This window comes from Schistocerca piceifrons, chromosome 1, assembly GCF_021461385.2.
Source record: "Schistocerca piceifrons isolate TAMUIC-IGC-003096 chromosome 1, iqSchPice1.1, whole genome shotgun sequence".
NCBI classification, from domain to species: domain Eukaryota; kingdom Metazoa; phylum Arthropoda; class Insecta; order Orthoptera; family Acrididae; genus Schistocerca; species Schistocerca piceifrons.
The window spans coordinates 821,883,528-821,905,142 of NC_060138.1; the positions used below are offsets into that span (position 1 = coordinate 821,883,528).

The 21,615-nt window shown below is 46.9% G+C and overlaps 1 non-coding gene across 1 annotated transcript; it reads left to right on the forward strand.

Moving 5' to 3' along the window:
• Positions 1-16,144: 16,144 nt before the first annotated feature.
• On the forward strand, positions 16,145-16,219 carry Trnat-ugu. Its single transcript has one exon. It is a non-coding gene; the product is annotated as a tRNA-Thr (tRNA).
• The last annotated feature ends 5,396 nt before the right edge of the window (positions 16,220-21,615 follow it).

Consider the following 21,615-nt stretch of genomic DNA (forward strand, 5'->3'; position numbering starts at 1 on the left):
GGTCGAACGAGTGTTTTGTAAGCCACCTCCTTTGTTGATGGACTACATTTTCTAAGGACTCTCCCAATGAATCCCAACCTGGCACCCACCTTACCAACAATTAATTTTATATGATCATTCCACTTCAGATCGTTCCGTACGCATACTCCCAGATATTTTACAGAGGTAACTGCTACCAATGTTTGTTCCGCTATCATATAATCATACAATAAAGGATCCTTCTTTCTATGTATTCGCAATACATTACATTTGTCTATGGTAAGGGTCAGTTAGCTTGTGGACAGCTTTGCTCCATGGCTTCGTGGGGTCTCTGTCTGATAGAACGAAGTCCAAATATGAAGACAGTATGAAGAAATTCGAAGAAGTAAAGAGAAAACTAACAACAGAAAGAGATCGTCACGTAACCGGTGTCCTGTGTTCGTGTTGCTCACATTTGACTAAAAATGCCGATAATAACAAGCTCGTTATTCTGGACAAGGATTCTGTGCTCCAGAAAATAACTCCTACAAGAATAATGTATGTATCACTAGCTACGAAAAGCCAAGGGAAACATATTGTCACAAAAGTAGTACAGGTTCAAAAGGTTCAAACGGCTCTGAGCACTATGGGACTTAACATCTGAGGTCATCAGTCCCCTAGAACTTAGAACTACTTAAACCTAACTAACCTAAGGACATCACACACATCCATGCCCGAGGCAGGATTCGAACCCGCGACGTAGCGGTCGCGTGGTTCCAGACTGTAGCGCCTAGAACCGCTCGGCCACCCCGGCCGGCCGTACTACAGGTGCTGACTGCAGTATTAATAACGACGATAACGAGCACTTTTTCTAAACAATGGAAAACTAAATAGCCGACTAAAGACAGAGGTAGGTAAAACGAAAATTCATGAGTAAATAGATGCAATGTGCTGTTTTTGGCTGACAGTAACGGCAGGAAGGTCACTGTGGACCACAGCAAGAACATAATGTTCACGGATTTCAAAACGTTTAAGGCTTCAAAGACAACCACCTGGCTTATATATTCCTATATAATTACGTCATAAACCATGAAGATGAATCTGTAACCGAATTCAAAGTACACTTACCCCAAAAAAGAGAGAAAACTGTCAGAAGCAACTAGAAAAAGGATAAATTTGTCATAATCGTACACTTTTTATAAATATAAGGATGTTGAAACAGAGACACACCACACAATTATTTTTTAAAGTAAATTTCGAGTTTATATAGATGCTTAGCTTAGTTCCTGTTGAATACTACCTTGAAGTCAAATATCTGGGTTCTAGGAAGCCCTTTCTTCTCGGATCGATAGACAACATTCAAACGAATAGTATTAATGAGTTTTATTACGATAGAAACAAAGACAATACTTAACTTTTACAACAGCACAGAAGGGTCGCAAGCAAATGGCGACATGCGGATAAGAAATCTCTTCAGTATATATACAATTCCTAAGTCGCTGGTCTTGAAATGCCTAATCTTGAAACTTCCTGGCAGATTAGAACTGTGTGGCGGACCGAGACTCGAACTCGGGACCTTTGCCTTTCGCGGGCAAGTGCTCTACCAACTGAGCTACCCAAGAACGACTCACGCTCCGTCCTCACAGCTTTACTTCTGCGAGTCTCTCGTCTCCTACCTTCCAAACTTTACAAACGGTTCAAATGGCTCTGAGCACTATGCGACTTAACTTCTGAGGTCATCAGTCGTCTAGAACTTAGAACTAATTAAACCTAACTAACCTAAGGACATCACAAACATCCATGCCCGAGGTAGGATTCGAACCTGCGACCGTAGCGGTCACGCGGTTCCAGACTGAAGCGCCTAGAACCGCACGGCCACACCGGCCGGCCCAAACTTTACTGAAGCTATCCTGCGAACCTTGCAGAACTAGCACTCCTGAAAGAAAGGATATTGCGGAGACATGGCTTAGCCACAGCCTAGGGTAGAGCACTTGCCCGCGAAAGGCAAAGGTCCCGAGTTCGAGTCTCGGTCCGGCACGCGGTTTTAATCTGCCAGGAAGTTTCATATCAGCGCACACTCCACTGCAGAGTGAAAATCTCATTCTGCCTAATCTTGATGCTGCTGTAGAAGTGGGCCCCTGCCGTCGCGTTGTCGTCGTGCGGTGGGGCCGGTCAGCGTGCAGTTTGCTGATTTCTTCAGAGTCCTCTCTGCTCTCTCGTTTCCGACTGGCGTGCCAGTGCTTGACTTTACGACCCCCCCACCCCCCACCCCTTGCAATGCGACTGGCCGTCGGCGTATATGGAGCTCGACAACGGTAGGAGAGGAATGTCTGTGGATGCTCTGCGGGACTGGAAGCTGTGGCTGCGGGGCAGGTCAGGCTGCCATTCGTACCCCGACTCCCGGCCTTCGCTCTGGCGGAAACGTCCCCCGGAAAACGACCAGAAGGGTACGCGTCCACCTCTTGCGAACAATAGCAAAATGTAGAAGGCATCGGCTGCTGCGGCGTGGGCGGTCCCCGCTCCATCGTTAGGACCAGAGGAGGCGGAGGAGGCGAAAGCTCCTTCTCCATGGTGTCGTCCCGCGGTGTCTTGATAACTCCCTCTGGCGGCTGCTGGACCGCGCTGTCCTCGGGATCCGTGATTCTGGGGGAAGATACATAGAAGGATCACCATGTACGTGACAGTGGCGAAGTTGATTGTGATGCCAGCGCTGCAATCCGTCTGGGTCTGAAATGAGATACACGCACGCCCCAAATCGACGAAGAATCTCGCCTCCCACCCACCGTCTGTTGCCGCTAAAAACCCTATAAAACATAATATCATGCAGCGTGAAGCGATTCTTGTGGCCTTCCTCCGGCGCCGGATGCTGAGGAAGGTGGAGCAGGTGGAGTAGTTGGCGACGGCCGTGAAGCAATTCCACCGGCGATTGTCCACCTCGTGGATTCGAAAGATAGGAGGCAAGAAACAGTTGCAATGCTTGAACCATGGTGCGTGCGGTGCGAAATTTCGCCATCCGCTGTTTGAAGGTTCTGTCAAAACTGTTCGCTTTGCCGTCGGACTGTGGATGGAACGGTACACTAGTAAGATGTTGTATTTCATAGCGTTCACAGAATGTTTCAAATTCATTTAACGTAGACTGAAGGCCGTTGTCCGACATTGTAACTTCAGGCAAACCTTCGAGGCAAAAAAATAGAGGACAACACCCGAATTGGGCTACGTGACGTTGTCGATTTCATCGGCACAGTAAAAGGAAACTTGCTACATGCGTCTACCACTATCAATCAACGAATGTTCCAAAAAGGTCCCACAAAATCTATGTGCGCACGTTGCCATAGTGATTGCGACTTAGGCCAATCAGAGAATTTTTGTGGCGGAGCGGACAGATTTTCCGCACATGCGTGACACTGTGATGTCATCTGTTCTGCTTGGGCGTCCATACCCTGCCACGTACAGTGTCGATGTGCTAACTGTTTCGTACGAACAATCCCCTAGTGTCCTTGCTGAAGTAACTGCAACACTTCCTTATGCAAAGCTTTGAGGATCAACACACGTGACTGTCCACTGTCATTCTGAACAAGAATCACACCTTCCTATATAGCGAGGTTATGCCGACGTGCAAAGAATCGGCGCACTACAGAGTTATTTATGCTATGCAATGAGCAAGGCCAAAATATACGACTGTATTTTAGCAAAATGTTCATATCTGAAGCAGCTTCCGTGGCCTGTGCAATTTTCCTATAGTTCAAAGGAAATGATTAAAGCAATTCAGAATACCGAGCATCGATGTGACAACAAGATACAGCAGGAGCGTCAAAGCTCAGGGCCAATCGGAAAACGTGAAAGTCTGTCCGCATTAGCATGTTGAGTTGTCGGACAATACGCAATCTCGTACTCGTATTGAGACGACAACAGAGCCCATCGTTTCAGTTTTTGGGCAGTTCGTACAGGAACCGGCTTCATCGGATGAAACAAGGACTGCAGTGGCTTATGATGAGTTACTAAACAGAACTTTTTGCCATACAAATAGTCGTGGAATTTGGTGACACTATACACAATAGACAATGCCTCTTTCTCTATTTCGATTAGTTACACTCAGCTTTGGGCAACACTTTTGATGCGAAAGCAATAGGCATGTCTTTGTCACCAAATCTGTTCGAAAGCACTGCACCGGTTCCGTAAGAGGAAGCGTCAACTTGTAACACAATTGGCTTGTCAGGATCAAAGTGAACCAACCATCGATCACTGAGCAATGCATCTTTAAGTTTTTGAAAAGCTTCTTGGCACTCATCTGTCCAAACAAAGGGGTCGTTCTTGCAACGCAAGTGATTCAATGAAGCTGCAATTTGAGCAGCGTTCGGTATGAACCGAATATAATAGTTCATTTTTCGTAAAACTGACTGCAGTTCTGCGACATTGCGAGGAACTGGCAGGCCTCGGATGGCTAACAAATGTGACTGAAGAGGATGTACGAATACAATAGTTCATTTTTCGTAAAACTGACTGCAGTTCTGTGACATTGCGAGGAACTGGCAGGCCTCGGATGGCTAACAAATGTGACTGAAGTGGATGTACACCTGTTTATGACATGACCAAGATACTGCAACTCAGGTTTTAAAAAATCACACTTGTCTAGCCTACACTTTAGTCCTGCATCAGATAACACACGAAATAAAGACACAAATCTGCAATGTGTTCTTCAGGTGTACGAGCTGCTACGACAGTATCATACAAATAGTTTGAACAGTTTGGTACTTGAACAGTCAGCAGTTCCAAATACCATTGGAAAATGGCGGGTGCGGAAGCACTGCCAAAAGGCAAACGCAAATATTTAAAGAAGCCCAAATGAGTGTTCACAGCATATTGTCTTCATCTAGTGTTATTTGAAGACATGCGCCGCGCAATCAATTTTTGAAAAGTAGCGACCAGCGCCTAATCTGCCCATGAGGCAGAGGCGTGGCAATGGATAAGTATCAATCACAGTTTGTGGGTTGACTGTAGCCGAGAAGTCAACACAGAGATGAATGTGACCTGAAGGCTGGTTGGTTGGTTTAAAAGAGGCGGGAAGGGACAAACTGCTAGGTCATCGGTCACTTGTTCCGAATAAAACAAAGACACAAGGGTGAGAATAAAACAAGTGAGACTGACAACACAAAACGGAGAGAAAAGAAAAACCACAAGAACGACGGAAGGGTAACAAACACTTAAATGGAAAAAAGGGGACAAGAAAACCACAGAAACGCAAGAAACAGATAGACAAGATTAAAACGACAAAACTGATTACCAAGGCTGGCTGACCGTGAGAATAAAAAGGAGAAGCCTGCTACTCTGCAATACATTAAAACCTCCAGCCTAAAAACTCTAGGGTGGAGGACCCAGCGGGACAAAGGACATGCGCTGAAACTTACATCAAATGATAAAACCCACCCTCACGAATAAAACATAAAACTAAATCAGCCGATGAGGTATTGTCAGATAAAATTAGCGGCAACGAGTCCGGTAACCGAAGATTTCGTCGCAGGGCATTCAAAATTGGACAGTGCAACAGAATATAGGCCACTGTAACCGGGCGCCGCATCAACACTGGGGCGGGTCTTCAGGCGCAGGAGGTAGCCGTGGGTCGCCAAGCGTGGCCAATGAGGAGCCGGCAGAGAAGCACAAGAGTCCCTGCGATAAGCCCGCATGGAGGAAGGCCACACACTCGTAGTCTCCTTAATGGAACGCAGTTTGTTGGCGTACTGAAACTATGCCATTCCATCTCCCAAAGCTGAAAAATCTGGCACCGTAAAAAAGCAGGTCAGTCATTGGAACGTCGATCTCCATAAGCGGTTTCCATGTAGCATGTTTGGCCAGCCTGTCAGCGAGTTCGTTGCCAAGGATTCCGACCTGTCCTGGGGCCCACACAAACACCACAGAACGACAGGACAGTTCCAGGGCATAGATGGACTCCTGGATGGTCGTTAAGAAAGATGACGAGGGTAGCACTTGTCGATAGCTTGTAGGATGCTCAAGTAGTCAGTACACAGAAGAAATGGTTCCCCGGGGCATGAACGGATGTGCTCAGGAGCACGAAATATAACACCAGCTCGGTAGTGAAGACACTGGAACCATCGGGCAAGGAATGCTGTTCAATATGTCCTCCATGGACATACGCGAAGCCGACGTGACCATCAGCCTTCGAGCCGCCGGTGTAAACCACTTCATGGCCTCGGTACATGTCAACAATCGAGAGGAAGTGACAGCAGAGAGCCACGAGGTGAACTGAGTCCTTTGGGCCATGTGAAAGGTCCAGGCGAAGCCGCGGCCTGAGTGTCCACCAAGGAGGTGTACGCGAATGGACCTCGAGTATAAGTGGTAAAGGCAAGTTCAGATAGGAGGGATCGGACGCGAACTGCAACTCTAAGCCCTGACCTGGGCCGCCGATCCTGGAGATGAATTGCCGTGGTTGGGAAAAGGAGACGGTAATTCGGATGCGCAGGAGAACTACGAACGTGTGCAACGTAACTGGCGAGCAGCTGTGCACGCCTGACCTGCAATGGAGGGACTCCAGCCTCCGCGAGGACACTGGTCACCGGACACGTCCTAAATGCTCCCGTCGCTAGTCGAACGCCACAGTGGTGCACTGGGTGGAGTAAACGCAACGCTGAGTGCACCAGCGAACCATAAGCCAGACCCCCATAGTCAAGGCGGGATGAGCAAGGGCTCTGTAGAGCTGCAGCAGCGTAGAGCGGTCTGTACCCCAGTTGGTGTTGCTCAGGCAGCGAAGAGAATTGAGGTGCTGTCAGCACTTCCGCTTAAGCTGACGAAGGTGAGGAAGCCAAGTCAATGGGGCGTCGAAAAACAGTCCTAAAATCGATATGTCTCCATTACAGTGAGGCGATCGTCAGTAAGGTAAAGTTCTGGTTCCAGATGAACGGTACGACGCCGACAGAAGTGTATAGCACACGACTTTGCGGCCGAAAACTGAAAGCCGTGGGCCCGAGCCCATGACTGCACCTTGTGGACGGCTCCCAGTAGGCGGCGCTCAGCAACACCAGTACTGGTGGAGCAGTAGGAAATGCTGAAGAGCCGCGCCGGGTAGCCGCGCGGTCTATGGCGTCTTTTCACGGTCCGTGCGGCTTCCCCTCGTCGGAGGTTCGAGTCCTCCCTCAGGCATGGATGTGTGTGTCGTCCTTAGCGTAAGTTAGTTTAAGTTAGATTAAGTAGTGTGTAAGCTTAGGAACCGATGACCACAGCTGTTTGGTCCCATAAGACCTTACCACAAATTTCCAATTTTTCTAAATGCTGAAGTCGTCTGCATACAGAAGGGTGAGACAGACGCCCCTACAGCTGCTGCTAGACCGTTAATGGCCACTAAAAATAAAGAGACACTGAATGCAGAGCGCCGGCCGCGGTGGCCGTGCGGTTCTGGCGCTGCAGTCCGGAACCGCGGGATTGGTACGGTCGCAGGTTCGAATCCTGCCTCGGGCATGGGTGTATGTGATGTCCTTAGGTTAGTTAGGTTTAAGTAGTTCTAAGTTCTAGGGGACTTATGACCTAAGATGTTGAGTCCCATAGTGCTCAGAGCCATTTGAACCATTTTGAATGCAGAGCCATGCGGGACCCCATTCTCCTGGATGTGGGGGAAACTATGGTAGGCAACAACTTGGACACGGAAAGTAAGAAGCGACAGGAAATTCTGGATAAAAATCGGGAGCGGGCCTCGAAAACCCCACTCGTATTACGTGGCAAGGATATGATGTCGCCAGGTGGTGTCATGCGCTTTCGCAAGTCAAAAAAGACGGCAACAAGGTGTTGGCGCCTGGAAAACGCTGTTCGGATGGCAGACTCGAGGGACGCAAGATTATCAGTGGTAGAGCGACTTAGGCGGAAAGCGCCCTGGCACAGAGCCAATAGGCCGCGTGACTCCAGGACCTAACCCAACCATCGACATACCATACGTTCCAGCAGCTTACAAAGAACGTTGGTGAGGCTGATGGGCCGATAGCTATCCACGTCAAGCGGGTTTTGCCGGGTTTGAGAACTGGTATGATGGTGCTCTCCCGCCAGCGCGATGGGAAGACGCCATCGCACCAGGTCCGGTTGTAGACCACGAGGAGACGTCGCTCGTAGTCGGACGAAAGACGTTTAATCATATGACTGTGCATCCGATCTGGCCCAGGAGCTGTGACGGGGCAATGTGCAAGGGCAATGAGCAGCTCCCACTCTGTAAATGGGGCGCTCTTTAATTGCCTCAGCAACTTCCGGCGACCACCAAGGGACTGTCTTTCGCTGGGGGCACCCTAAAGAACGAGGGATCGCGTTTTCCGCCGCAGAAAATATTGTTGTAGTTACCTGCTCAACCACCACATCGATGTTACCATGTGGGGGAGATTCAGCGGTGACAGCAGACGAAGACTTCCCAGTCTGCCTTGTTTACAGTCCATATGGGCAGGTGTCCATGGGCCTGACGTGGGGGCAGTGACAGGAAGATGGGGAAGTTGTCACTACCACACAGGTCGTCATGTGTTCTCCAGTCGCTAGATGAGAGAAGTCCGTGACTGCAGACCGAGAGATCAGAGGCCGAATATGTGCCATGTGCCACAATGAAATGTGTGGGGGCACCTGTATTTAAGAGGTTGAGGTTGAATTGTGACAGTAAATTTTCGACATCTCTGCCTTCGTCAGTAAGCATGGTGCCACCCCACAAGGGGTTATGAGCAATACAGTCTCCCAAAAGTAGGAAAGGTTTAGGGAATTGATCAATCGGTGCAGCCAATGCGTTTAGGAGTACTGCACCTTCTGGAGGAAGATATACCTTGCAGACAGTTATTTCCAGCATCATCATTATCCTGACAGTCATAGCTTCAAGAGGAGTATGAAGGAGCACAGGTTCACTGCATACTGAGTTCAGGACATAGACACAAACTCCACCTATCACTCAATTACAGTCACTACAGTTCTTGTAATATCCTCTACAGCTGTCGAGGGCAGGGGTCTGCATTTCCAGGAACCAGGTTTCCTGAAGGGCAGTGCTGAAAGCAGGTGTAAAGCTTAAGAGTCGTCATAGCTCAACCAGGTGGTAGAAAAAACCGCCGCAGTCCCACTGGGAATGATGTTATCGTGAGGCTGGGAAGGCATGAAGTGCACAAGGAGGCAGGTTATGTCTCAGTGGCACCTGCTCCTAACGATTGAGTATTTGTAGCCATTTCTATGGTGTATGAGGCATCAATGAAGTCCAGGTCTGCAGGGGATACTAATATCTCCTCTGCATCCTCAGATGCAGAATTGGTGCTGGTGGGGCCACCAGAGGGTCCTGTTTCTTAGCAGACTTCTTTAGTTTGCTTGCTTCCTCGCTTCTCTTTAGGGGCTTGCTGGGAAGATTTCTCTGAAGCAGCTTCAGGCATGGGGGAAGACCATGGAGCTCTTCATCCAGCAGCTTTCCGCTTCTAGAGCCACTGACGAGTGTTTTTCTTGGCATTAGTGGAGACCCTGAGAGATGGTGGATGAGGCATCAGTGAAATCCAGGTCTGCAGGGGATACTAATGTCTCCTCTGCATCCTCAGATGCAGAATTGGTGCTGGTGGGGCCACCAGAGGGTCCTGTTTCTTAGCAGACTTCTTTAGTTTGATTGCTTCCTCGCTTCTCTTTAGGGGCTTGCTGGGAAGATTTCTCTGAAGCAGCTTCAGGCATGGGGGAAGACCATGGAGCTCTTCATCCAGCAGCTTTCCGCTTCTAGAGCCACTGACGAGTGTCTGCCTTGGCATTAGTGGAGAACCTGAGAGATGGTGGATGAGGCATCAGTGAAATCCAGGTCTGCAGGGGATGCTAATATCTCCACTGCATCCTCAGATGCAGAATTGGTGCTGTTGGGGCCACCAGAGGGTCCTGCTTCTTAGCAGACTTCTTTAGTTTGCTTGCTTCCTCACTTCTCTCTAGGGGCTTGCTGGGAAGATTTCTCTGAAGCAGCTTCAGGCATGGGGGAAGACCATGAAACTCTTCATCCAGCAGCTTTTGGTTTCTTGAGCCACTGACAAGTGTCTGTCTTGGCATTAGTGGAGACCCTGAGAGAGAGGGCCCCAAGGGACCCCTTCCACATGTGAGGAGCCAGAGGAGGTTGTTTCTTCTCCAGTGGGGGGAGGGGACTGATGTCCCTTGCATTTGGACTGGCTTTGCTCCAGAAGTAGGTGCTCTGAGAGCAACAGAGGAAAATTTGCCCTCTACCACGAAGGGGTTGGATGTATTCTGGTGGCCTGGAGGGCCCACTGTTCGTGGCCCAGAGTGAGGAACCACTGGCACTTGGGACGGCGATGGTGACATAGCTGCAGCATATGTCGACGTCAACCGAATGGGGTGTAATCTTTCAAATTTACGTTTAGCCTCTGTGTATGTCAACCAGTCCAGGGTCTTGTACTCCATGATTTTCCGCTCCTTTTGGAGTACTGGGCAGTCTGGCGAGCAGGGGAGTGGTGCACTCCACAGTTGATGCAAGTGGGAGGTGGCGCACATGGAGCATCTGAGTGCAGTGGACGTCTGCAGTCTCGACATGTGGCGCTAGAAGTGCAGCGGGAAGACATGTGCCCAAACTTCCAGCACTTAAAGCACCGCATAGGGGGAGGGACATTTGGTTTAACATCATAGCAGAAAACCATCACCTTGACCTTTTTCAGGCAATGAATCATCCTCAAAGGCCAAGATGAAAGCACAAGTATCAACCTTGTTGTCTTTGGGTCCTCTGTAAACGCGCCAGATGAAATGAACACCCTGCTGTTCTAAATTGGCGCGGAGCTCGTCGTCAGACTACAAAAGGGGATCGCAATGGAAAATGCATCAAGACTGCGCCGTTTCCGATCTTGGACAGCGCTGTCACTTCTCCAAACGTATCCTCAAAGCGTTCAACGGAAAACTGATGCTTAGTATGTAGAAAAGAGTCCCCATCTGTTCTGCTACAGACTAAAAACCTAGGCGAATATGGCTCTCTCCATTGTGTAGCACTACATTCCTCCCACGGTGTAGCGAGAGAGGGAAACGATTTAGGGTCATACCTGTCGGGATTGTACTCGATGTTGCGCTTCTTAGAGACTGCTGGTGCCATACTGTTACCAGCAAGAGATGACATAGTGTGGATCATCTGCCCTGATGCTACCCACTCCGATCAGGGGCTCTCCCCACAGGCGCCACCCAGCCACAGCAAAGGCCAACTCGTATGATGGCCCTCGCTGGGAGTCCTGATACCCCAGGAAGACAGGCATCTACTCCTTGGCATACGTGGGGCGTTTACAGCTCTGGCATCAGCAGTGCAATCCCTGTGTTATCAGGGGGCTACCACCAAATGGGTACATGATGGCCCCACCACAACTGTCTGGCTACCATGATGGATACTGGGCACAGAGAAATCCAATATTGTCATGGGGGTGAAAGAGGACAGCAGACAATGGACGAAGATCACATACCCCAGGAAGTATCCTTGCCCAAATAGTTGAATCACAGGTGGAGATGCAATGCCGTAGCAAGAGGTTCAGGAGATCGAATCTAAGGGCACTATGGATAACTCATGCAAAACCTAAGACGTCGTTCCCCATATAGCCCGAACTTCCGTAGAATTTTGAAAGTGGCAGGTCAAACTATAGAATGGGACCTGAACTTAGAGGGCCGAAAAGTGTGAGACTCCTTTTAGTCGCCTCTTACGACAGGCAGGAATACCTCGGTCCTATTCTAACCCACAGATCCGTAGGGAGACTGAAGGTTTGGGGAGCAAAACCAGTGGACTTGCCCACTAACTAGCTTGTATGGGCGGAATGGCTCCACTATCTTGTAATTCTTTAAGTTCAGCAGCGACTTTGTCCTGTAATGCAATGGGAACCGTCCTGGCCCGCCAAAATTTCGGCTGAACATTGTCTTTCGTAGTAATATGCGCAACGTATTTTTTAGCCTTACCTAAAACTTCAAAAAAGAGTGAATTACTTTCACAAGCTAGCTACACTGTACTTTGCATTGAATGCGGACGCTGACAACATATCCCTGAATTTTAAAGCCAAACGAATCAACGCCAAACATATTCTCACAATTGTGTGATTTTAGCACAGTGAACGTCACAGTGCGTGTATGCGAGCGATACATGGTCGGCAAAGTACATTTTCTAAGAACGGGAATGTCGTGTCCATTATAAGCCGTTAGGTGCTTGCTAGTTTTAGATAGACGTGGGGAGCCTAACAGTTCATTTGTGTTAACGATTGACACGTTTTCTGCTAATATGCAAATGAACAAAACTCTTGTTGGACTGGCACACCACTAAAAAAAAACTGTTTGCTTGGAAGGTTTGCTAACGCCTGCAGCAGGCTTTGCATACACTGCATTGATTACATGGGCCTTGGGACGGAATTTTTGTGAGTGGGTAGAATTCTTATGTTCGTTCCGTTGCAAAAATACGGATTGAACCCTTTCTTGCCACAAGCGTTACACTGTGCTTGTCTGGAAGGACAGTCTTGGCGTTTGTGCCGTGAATAGCACCGAGGACATGACTTAATTCTGTTTACCTGTGGAGAGCGCTGCTCACGCGGCGTGGAGAACCGTTTATGCAACATGGTGCGCGTAATCTGCCACTGCCCAATGGGCCGGTCACTAGCAAGAGACGACTCGGCCCAACATATTGGTGCATGCTCAAATTTATCGGCCGACACGGCACTTGAATCGTACTGATCTAGTATTTGCGCTACCTATTGAAATGATGGATCAGACTGTTTCAAAATCTGTTCTCGAAGTTTGACATCAGTTACACTGTACATAATCACATCTCGTAACATAACATCTGAATATAAACCACCACAAACACATTTGAATTTGCATTTCCTCGTCATATACTGCAGATCTGCAACCCACTCGCGACAAGTTTGTTCCGACCTTTCCTTGCAATTAAAGAATTAGTACCTAGATGGACACTCAGAGTGGCGTTAGGAAGCAATTTCTGAATGAGACGAAACACTGAACTTCCTACCATTGACAAAAAGTAATGGAGTTTCGCAGTACCTGGTATGTTGTGAGCAATTACGTGGGCTTCAAATTGTTGCAATCATTCGAGCCACTCAAACAGGGGGTGGGTGAGGTGGGTTGCTCATTGCGATAAACAGACATGGCAAGCAATAAAAAGAAGCACACAAGCAAAGAAAATTTCCGCAACGCCCACCTGAAAACACTGAATAGCAAAACCACTACAAGCGGTTCTGTTACAGCAAGTAAACACGCCCCTGTAAAGAAAGAGACAAAGTAAAATTAAGGCGCCAGCAAAATACAAAAAGGCGCCAGGTTCTTCTCAATATTCGTCACCAATGTTGGATCCTACCTTGACGTCCAATATGTGGGGTCTAGAAAGCCTGCCTTCTCAGATCGCTAGCCAGCATTCAAACAAACCTTATTAATGAGTTTTATTATGGAATTAACAATGACAATACTTTGACAATAACACAGAAGGGTCGCAAGCAAAGGGGGACTTGCAAATAAGAAATCTCTTTAGTATATACAATTCCTAAGTCGCTGCTCTTCAAGCACCTAATGTCGATGCTGCTGCAGAAGTGAGCCGCGACCAGTCGGGAGTGGCGCTTGAGTTCTCTTAGAATAGAGGCCGCTACCGTTGCATCGTGGTCGTGGCGAGGAGTCGGTCAGCGTGCAGTTGGCTGACGCCTTCTTCAGAGCCCCCTCTGCTCTCTCGTTTCTGACTGGCGTGCCGCCGCTTCGCCGTACACCATAACAGTTCCCTTATTTCAAATACAGTCAGAACAGGAATTTCATTCTTCTAAAATGCCACGAATTACATAATAAAATACCCCCGAGAAGGAGGCTTTGGTTTGGAGAGGAAATAGGAATAGTTCAAACCGAAATTATATTAAGACAAAAATGACAATAAAGCAGTATACTTTGACAACTGGGAAAAATTGCGAAATTGTACTTTTATTGTAACTTTCAACTGAAACTTTGTTATAAATTATCAATAAAATATACGTTGTAAAAATGAAGTAGGGAGTAGCATCTTTGATTAGCAATCAAAATGTTATCGGTCCTGGTTTCGAGTCCCTCCAACACTAAATTTTTTAACAAAAATCATCAGTAATGGCCGCCGAAGACGTTCGGCACAAGAAGTCACCCTCATTCAGCAAGGCCTTATCAAAAAAATGGCTCTGAGCACTATGGGACTTAACATCTTTGGACATCAGTCCCCTAGAACTTAGAACTACTTAAACCTGACTAACCTAAGGACGTCTTATCAAAGAGGGCGGAGGGGAGATGCAGGGCACATCCTTGCCCTTGGGTACGAAACTGCCCCCAAGGGCGGAAGAATCAGCAATGATCAGCGGCACGAGAATGCAAATGGAAATGGAAGCCACTGCATTAAAGATGCACAATGCGTATCCGCAGGACATATGACCTGTTACTGAAAGAGTATCATGATGTTCTCTCCATTGGCAAAAGATTCCGGAATAGTCCCCCATTCGGAACACCGGGAGGGACTGCCAAGAGGGAGGTGACCATGAGATAAAGATTGAATAATCAACGAAAGGATAACGTTCTACGAGCGAGTTACTGTGAACAGTTCAGTGATGGGTTTGTTCTCATCAGAATCGACAGCAAACCAATAACGACAACGAAAGATCAGGTATACATGCAGACATTGCAAGCCGAAGGTGAAGAGATGGAGAAAGTGTATGAGGATATTGAAGGGATGATTCAATACGGAAAGGGAGATGAAAATCTAATAGTCATCGGGGATTCGGGTGCCGTGGTAGGAGAGGGAGTAGAAGAAACGGTTACAGGAGAATGTGGGCTTGCTACTAGGAATGAGAGAGATGAAATACTAATTGAGTTCTGGAATAAATTTCAGCTAGTAATAGCGAATACTCCGTTCAAGACTCACAAGAGGAGAAGGTGTACTTCGCAAACGCCGGGAGAGACAGGGAGATTTCACTTAGATTACATAATGGTGAGGCAGAGATTCCGGAATCAGATAGTGGATTGTAAGGCGTACCCAGGAGCAGATTTAGACTCAGATCACAATTTAGTAGTGACTAAGAGTAGCTGAAATTTAAGAGACCAGTCAGGAAAAATCAGTGCGCAAAGAAATTGGATACGGAAACACTAAGGAATGAGGAGATACGGTTGAAGTTCTCTCCGGCTATAGATACGGAAGTTAAGTTGAAGAAGAATGGACAATGCAAAAATGTTAAGGGAAATTCAGATATTCCGAAATACAAATCACTTAGGAATGGAACAAATCTAAAACGCCGGGAAGCTGAGGCAAAATGACTAGAAGAAAAATTTTAAGAAATTGAAAAAGAAAGGGTGGTAACACTATAAGTGCAATGAAAATTCCACTGTTATAAGTAGAGGTGAGGGCGGATATGTGGAGAGACTACACTGAAGGCGTCTTTGAGGGGAAGGGGAAGACTTGTCTCATGAAGTGATAGAAGAAGAAACAGGAGTCGATACAGAAGAGATAGGGGATCCAGTGTTGGAATTAGAACTTGAAAGAGGTTTGGAAAACTTAAAATCAAATAATATAATGGTGATAGACAACATTTCAACAGAATTTCTAAAACCATTGGGGGAAATGGCAACAAAAAGAATATTAACAGTGTTATGAACAATGTATGAGTATATATAATATCTGATTTTCGGAATATCATCATCGACACAATTACGAAGATGGCAAGAGCCGACAAGTGCGAGAATTGTCACATATTCAGCCAAACAGTTCATGCATCCAAGGTACTGACAAGAACAATAAACAGAAGAATGGAAAAGAAAACTGATGTTTTAGATGATGATCAGCTTGGCTTTAGGAAAGGTAAAGGCATCAGAGAAGCAGTTCTGACGTTGCGGTTGATAATGGAAGCAATACTAAAGAAAATCAAGACACAGTCTTAGGATTTGTTGACCTGGAAAAAGCGGTCGACAGTGTGAAATGGTGCAAGATGTTCGAAATTCTCAGAAAAATAGGGGTAAGGACATGTCCGAAAGAACAGACACCATATCCATATAAGTAAATAGTTCTGGCAATAACCTTCTTCTTCTCTTGGGGAGTTGGGAGGAATGTCTTCCACGAGCAATGAGTGTGTTGGTGTGGGACACTACGAATGTAGTGTGTGGACATACAAGGTGAGAATGTGGGTCTCGCGGGAGGCGTTCGCGAGATAGTCCCTGCAGTCGCACTATTCTCTGTGCCCTCGGTGGCTCAGATGGATAGAGCGTCTGACATGTAAGCAGGAGATCCCGGGTTCGAGTCCCGGTCGGGGCACACATTTTCACCTGTCTCCGTTGGTATATATCAACGCCTGTCAGCAGCTGAAGGTATTAATATAATTCTAATTTCTAAGGGTAATATCGTGGCGTGTGTAACGAGGTGTGGTTCCGACCAGAGAGTGGAAGTTAACAGCCCGCCTCTAGAGAGTACACGTGAACGTCACGTGACTATACAGAGCTAGCAGCAGCACCCATCAATCGTGCAACACTGCCAGTCGCATTGCAGACAGTGACATGGAGGCGTCAACAGAAGAGCAAAGAGGTGCTGTTCGTTTCCTAACAGCGGAAGGAATAGGAGGAACGGACATTCATCCACGAATGTCACAAGTATACGGCGAACACTGCATGTCCCTTGCAAGGGTAAAGACGTGGCACAAGCGCTTCAGGGAAGGACGGGCTTCGTTAGCCAATGATGCACGATCTGGAGCACCGCACTGCACTACCGATGACATCGTCCAGCTGGTGGATGAACTCATTACCCAGGAACGCCGAGTGACAGTGAAAGCCATAGCCGCCGTGGTCGGATTGACCGTCGGAAGTGTTCACACCGTCATGAAGGAACGACTGCACATGCACAAAGTGTGTGCCCAATGGGTGTCCCACAGTCTTCAACCACACCAGGAAGCATGTCGAATGGCCCACTGTCTTGCTCATCTGCAGCGATATGCTCGGGAAGGGAATGCGTTCCTGGCACGAGTGGAGGCTGGAGGTGAGTCATGGAGTCGTAACTTCGAACCAGAACCAAAATGACAAAGTCTCAAGGGGAAGCATCCAGGGTCACCACCACCAAAAAAACCAACGCCATCCACGCGCGTGCAGGAAAGGTTATGCTTTCTTCTTTGACCAAGATGGCCCCCTTCTGATTCACTTCCTGCAGCACGGGACAACAATGAATGCCCAGCGTTACTCGGAAACCTTGACCACTCTTCGCCAAGCGATCAAATCAAAAAGACCAGACAATCTGAACCGTGGGGTCATTCTGCTTCGCGGCACTCCGGCAGAAATTCAAATGGGAGGTTCTCGGCCACCCTTCATACAGTCCGGACCTCTCTCCCTGTGATTACGCCATTTATGGTCCTCTTAAAAATGCTCTGAGGGGCAAACGATTCACCTCGGACGACGACGTCCAGCTGTACGTACTGGACTGGTTAACATCGCAGCCCCGGGAATTTTGTGAGACAACTATTCACCGCCTTGTGTCTCAGTGTGACAAGTGTCTCAATAGCCAGGGTCAATACTTCTAACTTACAGGTACTGGTTTCTGTAACTATGCCTCCGGTTCGTTTCTTTTTGAGCGCCCCTTATACATCACACACATTAAATATTTCTTTAAACATGACTGAAAAATCTTGTGAGATGATAAAGGATCTCTAACTACGTAAATAATAGTAATTTCTATAAACTGTTCTCACAGTAAGCTAGCCTATTAAAGCCAGAAGGTGTTTCACAAAATGCTGTGTTGGTAATAATGCCCCTTCAAGTAAAAGATCAAAGACAAGCTGTCTCATCCGAGTCCAGCATCAAACTCACTAATAATTTTTACTTTCCATTGTAAAAAGCAGTAGAACAATTGAATTCCGGCAGCGGTAAAATTAAGCGCTAACAGCGCCTCTGACCGCTACCTGTACCAAGTAGGTACTCTGACGATTATATATAAATTGAAATACTACAATGTGGAGAAGCATTTTAAAGAAAGTGGAAAGTGCTCAGGCAGCTACAGCTCGTGTCATGCATTTAAATCATCACAAAAGCAAATAATCAAAATGTAAACATTCGAAATAATTCCATTTCACCGGGTACGCTCCACATTACGAGACAGTCAGTGAGACTTGCGTGACGAACGTAGAGTACTCGGAAGCAAATGTCCTCCGTGTAGCAAAACTGCTTAATTCAATAAAGGCAAGACCTCCGGGCCTGACTGTATACCAGTCAGGTTTCTACCAGAGTACGCCGATAGAATCGCTCTCTTTTTAGCAATCGTATACAACCGATAGCTCGTTGAAATATCAGTACCTAAATACTGGAAAACTGCTCGAGTCACACCAATACACAATAAAGGATATAGGTGTAATTCGCTATGTTACAGACCCATATCGCTAACGTCTATTGGCAATAGTATTTTAGAACATATGGACCCGACTGTGTTCGAATGTTATGAGCTGTGTGGAAGCAAACGATTTATTGACAAACAGCCAACACGGATTCAGAAAACATCGTTCTTGTGAAACACAACTCACAACTAGCTCTTAATTCTCACGAAGTAGCGAGTCCTACTGATGGAGGATGTCAAACTGATTCCATATTTTTAGATTTTCAGAAGGCTTTTGACACCGTACTTCACAAGCGACCTCTAATGAATCTGCGTTCCTGTAGACTACCGTCTCAGCTGTGCGATTGGGTACGTGACTTCGTGTCAGAAGAGTCATAGTTCGTAGTAAATGATGGAAAGTCATCAAATAAAACAGAAATAATATCTCGCGTTCGCCAAGGAAGCGCTGTAGATCCTCTGCTGTTCCTGATCTACATAAACGATTTAACAGAAAATCGGAGTAGCACTCTCAGATTGTTTGCAGATGGTGCTGTCATTTTATAAAGTCTTCAATTGATCAAAACAAATCGCAAAACGAATTAGACAAGATAACTGTATGGTGTGACAAGTGGCAATTAACACGAAATAATTAAAAGTGTGAAGTCATCCACAAGCGTGCCTAAACGCTAAATTTCGGTTACACGATACATAACAAAAATCTAAAATGCTGTGTACGAATAACTTAAGTTTGAATAATCACACAGATAATGTTGTGCGTAAAGCAAACCAAAGATTGCTATTTTTTGCATAATACTGAGGAAATGCAACAGTTCTACTAAAGAGACTGTTTACACTGCGCTTGCACCTCCTCTTCTGCAGTATTACTGTGCGATGTGGGTTCCGCATCAGATAGGATCGACGGAGTACATCGAAAAAGTTCAAAGAAGGGCAGCACGTTTTGCACTATCGTGGAAAAGGTGAGAGAGCGCCACGGATATGATACGTGAATTGGGGTGGCAATTATTAAAACAAAAGCCTTTTTCGTTGCGGCTGGATCCCCTCATGGAATTTCAATCACCAACATTATCCTCGGAGTATGAAAATATTCTGTTGGTGCCCACGCAAAATGGGATGAATGATCCTCATAATAAAATAAGAGAAATTAGTGCTTGCGCAGAAAGAATTATGTGTTCGCTATTCCCGCGCGCTGTTCGAGAGTGATACCGTAGAGAAATAGCTTGAAGGCGGTTCTGCCACGCACTTAATTGTGAACTGCAGAGTAGTAATGTAGCTGTAGATGCAGACGTAGTCTCAAATCTTCATATGGCGGTACAGATTCGTGTTCCTTGAGGATTCCCTAAATCGCTCGACACGGAACCGCACATCTTTCTCTCACAGGTCAATGGGAACTATGGAAGTATTGGATATCATGGCAGGAGTATCGTCCTGATGCCAGCCGAAAGAAAGAAAGAGAGAGACAGAGAGAGAGAGAGAGAGAGAGAGAGAGAGAGAGAGAGAGAGACAGAGACAGAGAGAGTAGTGTTGACAGTAAGTAGTGATGTCGCAGAAGCGAATAGCGTAAAAGTATTTTTAGGTAAAGTAGTATTACCGCATGTAGCACTCCGTCTTCAGGCCACAAGTGGCCCATCCGAACCATCCGACCGCCGTGTCATCCTCAGCTGAGGGTGCGGATAGGAGGGGCGTGTGATCAGCACACCGCACTCCCGGTCGTTATGATGGTTTTCTTTGACCGGAGCCGCTACTATTCGGTCGAGTAGCTCCTCAGTTGGCATCACGAGGCTGAGTGCACCCCGAAAAATGGCAACAGTGCATGGTGGCCCAGATGGTCACCCATCCAAGTGCCGGCCACGCCCGACAGTGCTTAACGTCGGTGATCTGACGGGAACCGGTGTATCGACTGCGGCAAGGCATTTAGACACAGTTAATATTTTGTTTTTAATTAAAATGATTCATGTATCATTTTCTAAATGACCTATGGATGAAAACAACTAGCTACATCTCACCCTTCTTTTACTACGGTTTGGTTAGAGCGTCGTCTCCACTGAGTTCGACGTCACCGAGGCACGGATCTTCTTTGTCCCAGGATTTGACAGGGGGAAACAGGACGGCCACGCCACCGCTCCGCGTGCCATCAAGATCATGTGCACATTACGCGTTCAGTCTTGGTGCCAATGGGCAGAGGAAGGCACACATAAATGACATGTGTGATTGCACGTACTGCTGGGAACCACTGTAAATGAGGGCAAACTGATTATCCGGAAACTGCAAATAGCAGCAGATGTCACTGTTGATGCCGTTCGACTAGTAATAATGCTCTCTGAGAAACATCCTGTGATTGTCTGGGCCGGCAGTACAGTGCTGCACGAGCAGGACTAACTGCGTGCCTACCGTTACGACAGCTGGCTCCATCACTAAAGCGGCGTCGCTATAGACTCCGATGGTGTCGTGAACGGCGGTCACGACGTTATGCAGAATGGTAACGGATCATCTTTGGTGAAGCGTCCGGCTTGTGCCCTACTGGCACCGACATACGTAAGCCTATATGTAGGCAACGTGGGTAGTACCAAGACGAAAAGTTTGTAAAACCCTGACTTAATCTTATTTCATATCGAGAGTCGAATTCATATCATGCCTGAACATAGTGAATATTTGTCATTTGCATCTTGACCTCCGATCGTGAGGTTAACGACGCTCTACATTTAGTGACTCTGTCGCTTGTGAGCTCCCACTGTCTTGAAAGGGAGATATAAGATGAACATCAGAAAAAGTAAAACAAGGATAATGGAATGTAGTCGAATTAAATCAGGTGATGCTGAGGTAATTAGATTCAGAAACGAGAAACTTAAAGTAGTAAATGAGTTTTGTTATTTCGGCAGCAAAATAACTGATGATGGCCGAAGTATTACAGGATATACAATGTAGATAGGCAATGGCAAGAAAAGCGTTTCTGAAGAAGAGAAATTTGTTAACATCGAATATAAGCCTATACATTTAAGTGTTAGGAGGTCTTTTCTGAATTTTTATGGAGTGTAGCCATGCAAGGAAGCGAAATATGGATGAAAAACAGTTTACACAAGAAGAGAACAGAAGCTTCTGAAATGTGATGCTACAGAAGAATGCTGAAGATTAGGTGGGTAGATCACGTATCTAATGCGGAAGTACTGGATAGAATTGGGTAGAACAGAAAATTTTGGTGCAACCTGGCTAGGGATCGGTTGATAAGACACACCCTGAGACTTCGAAGGATCACCAGTTTAGTATTAGAGGAATGTGTGAAAGGGGGGAAAGGGGGGATCGTAGAGGGAGACGAAGAGGTGAATACAGTAAGCAGATTAAGAAGG